This window comes from Myotis lucifugus, unplaced genomic scaffold (assembly GCF_000147115.1).
Source record: "Myotis lucifugus unplaced genomic scaffold, Myoluc2.0 scaffold_256, whole genome shotgun sequence".
In the NCBI taxonomy this organism is placed as follows: domain Eukaryota; kingdom Metazoa; phylum Chordata; class Mammalia; order Chiroptera; family Vespertilionidae; genus Myotis; species Myotis lucifugus.
The window spans coordinates 1,171,602-1,177,690 of record NW_005871304.1 but is presented as its reverse complement, the minus strand read 5'-3'; the positions used below and the strand labels follow the sequence as shown (position 1 = coordinate 1,177,690).

At 42.7% G+C, this 6,089-nt stretch overlaps 1 pseudogene; it reads right to left on the bottom strand.

Moving 5' to 3' along the window:
- Positions 1 to 1,846: 1,846 nt before the first annotated feature.
- Positions 1,847 to 5,501, bottom strand: LOC111827962 (annotated as a pseudogene).
- Positions 5,502 to 6,089: the final 588 nt, after the last annotated feature.

Here is a 6,089-nt window from a genome sequence, read left to right as displayed (position 1 = left end):
AGATCAGTTCAAAGGAGAGACATAGCCTACCCAAGTTTCACAGCAGAGCATGTCACATCCCTGGACTCCAGAAATATTAATATTGGCAAAACCCAAATGTGTTCTTTCCACATTGTAACTTTTCCCACATCTGGATAAAAATCTAGAGCCTGGACTTGGCTATGCTTTGAGGAACTAGGGAAGGGCCTGGGTCTCTGCTGGCCTGAGGCAGCACAAAAAGGACAATAACCACCCAGGGAAGGCAGGTAAAAGGTAGCAATAAATCACTATCAGAGTTTTTTTGGGGAGCAGCTGACTGGGACACAAGTGACTACCAACAGGTTATTAGAATGTGTCAGCATTCTTCAGAATCCCCCAAATACAATGGGGGAGAGAAATCAGGTGAAATGGTATTAATTCCTAGAGACAGTCACACACAATGCAGAATGAACCATTGTCACTTGAGCTTTATAGAAAGTGCTGACCACTGAACATGGAGATTTAACATGTTGACTTACATCTGCTCAATCCTACCACATTGAAACTGGTCCCTCCCTTACCATAGTCTGTCAAAAAAATTTTTTTTTACCATAGTCTATCTTAATGGAGTTCAACCTTCATTTGCTGGAATTTGAGGTTTTACAAACTTTTTATTACTTACTTGACTGTTTATAAATATTTAGCATTATTGCATCTGAGCAAGATTTTGGTTGTGCTAGGACAGTGGTCAGCAAACTCATTACTCAGCAGAGCCAAATATCAACAGTACTTCTTCAAAATAGACTCGCCCAGGCCGAAAACTGACTTCTGCACATGGGCCACGAAGTTTCAGTCGCACTGTACCTGTGTGCCCGCACATGGTATTTTGTGGAAGAGCCACACTCAAGGGGCCAAAGAGCCGCATGTGGCTCGTGAGCCACAGTTTGCCGACCACTGTGCTAGGAAGTAGCATCCTGCCCATGGAATGAATCTGGGCCTGTATTTTAAGGCTAGCTCTGGTTAAATCATTCACTTGGTAAATATTTATTAAGCATCTATAATGTGCTAGGCCCACAGTACAGAATAAGATGGCAACCTGCCACTCCATTATGTCAGCATGTAATAGGAGAGAAGATATTTTTATCAATAATGACTACACAACATGAAGATTCATAATAGTGGTCAGTAAGAACACATTGCCTTCCTCATCACTTTTTACTGAAGAAAAAGGCCCATAAGGTAGTGGAGAATGTAGATTGAGTCATGCCTTGGGAGACATGCAGGTTCTACAACTTACTAGAATTCTCTTTGATCTATTTCCTCATATACACAATGGAGGTTTCGTGTGTAGGTTAGTTGGCAAGACAATGACTATAAAATGTTTAACACAGTTCCTGGCATAGAATGAATAATGTTAATTTTATACTTGCTTTGTGTTCTCATCACATAGAAGCATCTACAACCTCCAAAACTCTGTTACCTATAATTGGAGAGGTTCCTTCTGATATTAGTCAATAACTTATTAATTTGAATAAATAAGTAAAGAAAAATAGAAAAGACAAAATTATAGTTTTAGCTTCTAGACTGTTATAAAATTAGTATAAACTTCATTTCCTAGCTCTGGCTGATATTAATCAATCATGACTGAAATTTCATCCCAGGAAGATTAGTAAAGAGGAAGGGCTCTGAAAGCTGCTCTAAACAAAACTCTGTTACCTATAATTGGAGAGGTTCCTTCTGATATTAGTCAATAACTTATTAATTTGAATAAATAAGTAAAGAAAAATAGAAAAGACAAAATTATAGTTTTAGCTTCTAGACTGTTATAAAATTAGTATAAACTTCATTTCCTAGCTCTGGCTGATATTAATCAATCATGACTGAAATTTCATCCCAGGAAGATTAGTAAAGAGGAAGGGCTCTGAAAGCTGCTCTAAAAGGAAAAGAAATCTTTTAGGTATAAAGAGAGTAGGGCTATAGAAAGGGCTTGGAAATACTGGAAGTAATAACTTTAAATACACATAAATCATGTTACACATCTGTCATATTTGAAAAGGTGGATGACTTCAACACTGGCCTCTTGACTCTAGGGCAATGAGGGTCTTCTGGTTTTTTTGTGTGTATGTTTTTTTAAAAATATATTTTATTAATTTTTTACAGAGAGGAAGGGAGAGGGATAGAAAGTTAGAAACATCGATGAGAGAGAAACATTGATCAGCTGCCTCCTGCACACCCCCCTACTGGGGATGTGCCCGCATCCAAGGTACATGCCCTTGACTGGAATCGAACCTGGGATCCTTTAGTCCGCAGGCCGACGCTCTTTCCACTGAGCCAAACCGGTCAGGGCAGGGGGTCTTCTGTTTTATCAGATATAGTTTCTCTCACTGAGTCTAATAACAAAACAGACCTAATAACTATACCAATGGAATCTGAAGAGATGTCTAATCTGAATAGGGTTTTATTTATTTAAAAACGCATTTCATGAATGCACATTAATAGGGCAAACTAGAATAGTGGATTGCATAAACAACTGTCCTCACATAATAGTTGCTACTAGAAATAAAAACCCAAGTGACAGTAATAAGTGCAGGCACATATAGTAGCATATATCAAACAGATGAAAGATGGCATGTTCTGAAAAAGTTTCTGGTGATTGCAAAAATTGGCCCAAGACAAAGACATTGATGTCAGAAGATGCATGTGAAGAGTTCAAATGAAATGTTAAAAAGCAAAAGTAGTAAAATATGTACTATATTAAGTAAATAAAACCTTAATTACTGAAATGAATAATAAAAGTGAGAGTAGCCCTCTTCTCATATTAGTTTATTTTCAAACTAAAGAAAATTTTAGTTTCAGCTTCTATACTGTTATAAAATTAGTATAAATTTTGTTTATACTATTATATAATCCTAGTCAGAGCCATGGAGTTATCAATTCCCACTTGACCTTTGTGTCATTGAACCTCTGGTTCCTGGTCAGTGTTTGAAGTGTTTCATATATTTGGCTTCTTCCTTCCACTACTTGTTTTATTCTTTAGCTCCTTTCTCCTACCCCTCCTCCTCCTCCTCCCCCTCCCCCTCCTCCTCCTCCTCCTCCTCTTCTGCCTCTTCTTCCCCTCCTTCCTCTGGGGCAGCCTCTTCTGGAGGCTTCTCTTCTGGAGGCTTCTCTTCTGGAGGCTTCTCTTCTGGAGGCTTCTCTTCTGGAGGCTTCTCTTCTGTGGGCTCTTTTGAAGCTTTACAAAGGATGCACGAGGCAATACTGACAACTGCTAATATTATGAGAAAAAGTATTAAGAATGATAAGATCATGTTGTCTATGATCTTTTCATGTTTGGCAGGATGGCCAGTGGCAGAACCTCCAGCATCTGTTGGCTGTTCATCAGGTGGCAAACCAGGGGGACCACTGTCCACACTACCCCCTTGTCCTAAGGTTTTGCAGTCAGGGGGTGCATAGCCATACTTACAATGGCAGTGCTTCAAATTGTTGCAAACTCCTTTCCGATCACACATTGCTTCTACATCGCAGTCATACTTGAGCACAGCATCATCAGTGCAGGATGCATTTGCGCAGATTTTCCCTTTGGAACAAGTAGTGCCATATTTCACATTTCCTTCATCATCTTTATCTTCATCGACATAGAAATTCATGGACCAGCAGTAGTTTTCAGGAGAAGGAATCTGGATCACTGTATGATAGGGTTTGATGATTGGCATCTGTCTAATACCTGAACATATAATTTTCCCACACCGCATATTCTCTGTTGTACACTTAACATACTCTTTGTTAGCAGAAGTAGGAAGGCCACAGTTTCCAAACCGGTCCCCTAGCTTGTTTACCAATTCATAACAATTATCTTCAGCAGAAGTTGAAAAGGTCCCAAAATATTCTTGGCATTGAAGATTAGGGTTCTTACACTCACCTTGTACACAGTAATATCCTATACATGGTGTACCATCTTGCATGTAGACATTTTCGGGACATTTTGCAGAGGTACCATCACAATACTCTGGGAGGTCACACTCTCCCGAAGCAGGACGACATTTGAAGCCCTTTTCTTGAAATTGGCACGTATCTTTACAACAAGGTCCTGGACTACACTTTGCATCAGCCTTCAGCATACATGTACTGTCACAGCACTTGTTTGTGGCACAGTCAGCACCACAGTCACACTGCTCACCGTCATCCACCACACCATTTCCACAATTGGCATCTCTGCGCAAGCGGCCTTTGTGCCGCTGAGGGTTGTTAAATAGGCAGGCCCCTCTGTGTTCCTGGAGGAACTGGTAGAAGTCGTCAGAGCTACAGTTGCTGAAGCCACTTTCTTTAGTGATATTGTCCTGCATGAGGCAGAGGGGTTTGTCTTTACAAATGCAGGCTGAGTGGTCGTGCCGAATACCCAAGTTGTGCCCAAGCTCATGGACCATGAGCGCTGCAAACAGCAGGACATCTTCATGATGGAAGGATTCAACAGCTGCTGCAAAACCACTTGAACAGGCACCATTGAGAAATGCCTGTCCCATACCCTGTGCAGGATGCTGTCCGACAATCATGTGGGCAACATCATGCTTCACACGATGGAGGAGCTTCTCTTGTCTCCAGCTGTTGAAATTCCCGAGTGTAACTTGCAGGTCCACTGGGACCTGTATGAGGTCCCCCTCGGTCCAAATCTCCATTCCAGCCAGCACCACCTCTGTGTTTATGCCCCTCGTGAAGCTGTTGGCCAGGGCAATGATGTGCATCACTCTCTGGACCGTCTCATTGACGTCACTGCCCCACATTTGGAACCGCTGGTTGTTGACCACAACAAACATCTCCACATACTTGGTGAGTGACCACAAGTAGGACAGCTCCTGTAGACCGCCAGGCTTCCTGCTCCCTTGTTGTCGGCTGGTGGACTCCACTGGGCTGTCTTTGGAAGTGACACTGCAGGAGACTGGAGCTTGATGAGCCATGGTGTACAACACATGTTCAAACCGTTTTGAAGAGTCCATGGGCTCAATGCCATAGGATTTCCCCTCCTTAATCAGGATGCCCCTGAGGCCTGAACAGGTGTTGACAGAAACAAAAGAACCCGGGAGTCCTTCTATGTAGCCTTCATAGTGACAGTCATGTGAGATGAAAGGCATTTCTTGTCCCAGGATGCCATTGTGGTAGCTGAAGACTGGAAAGTTCTTGATAAAATAGTCTGTCTTCACTTTCAGGTGAATCACCTGTTTCTGGCCCTGCATAGATATCACATAAGATGCCTCTTCCCCTGGGTCTTGCCTTCCCTCAACTGTCAGAGCCTTGGGGATGACTATTTCATAGGATGAATAATATACTGATCCCAGGTCACAGTACAGGCTTGGCAGGAAACTCAGTACCAACACCAGCACAATCCCCAACCTGACACGTGAAGATCCTGGCACCAGTACCAGCACCAGGCCCTTCATCTGGGGAGCCCAAGTCTGAAGCACTCTGCTTGTCTCATACATAACCACTTAGTTCTTCTGTAGAGAAGGCAAGGAGGAGGCAGTCTCTCTCACAAAGGCAGCCACTGACATGGCCCCAGTGAATCAGTGGCTGATGCAGGGCCTCTGTCCTTGAGCAGCAGCGCTCCTTGAGGTGCAGACCCTTAGCCACTGGGATTAGTTCCAGGAATATGCTGGCTGCATAAGGGCTGGGTACTACTCGTTCTTATAGCAACTGCCTACCTCTGGCTGTGTCTTTTCTAATCTCTCTGACCTCTCTGTTGTCCTTCAGATAGTGTCCATATTGCAGCTTCCTTCCACAATATTAGCTTCAGTGATCCTTGACTATAGTCCTTTGATATTGTGGTGATGTAATCACAAAGAAGGACTAAAAACTCTAAAATGCAAGATTTTACCTTAAGAAGGAAATAAAACCTTCGTGCCTTCCTCAACTGTGCCACACGGAACACACATACCCCCACCCCTCCTGTGTCAGTTGCTCAGCCAACTCCTAATGTTCTAGACCAGGGGGCTTGAAGATCATTGGTGGGCACACTCCATTGCCCATTTCGCCTCATCTAAAACTCTTGCTCTGTAACACATGGGTATCAAACTCATGATGTTCTTGATTCTTCAATGAGGCTTTATAGTAATATGCACATGCCTCAGGCCAGTCGGTTA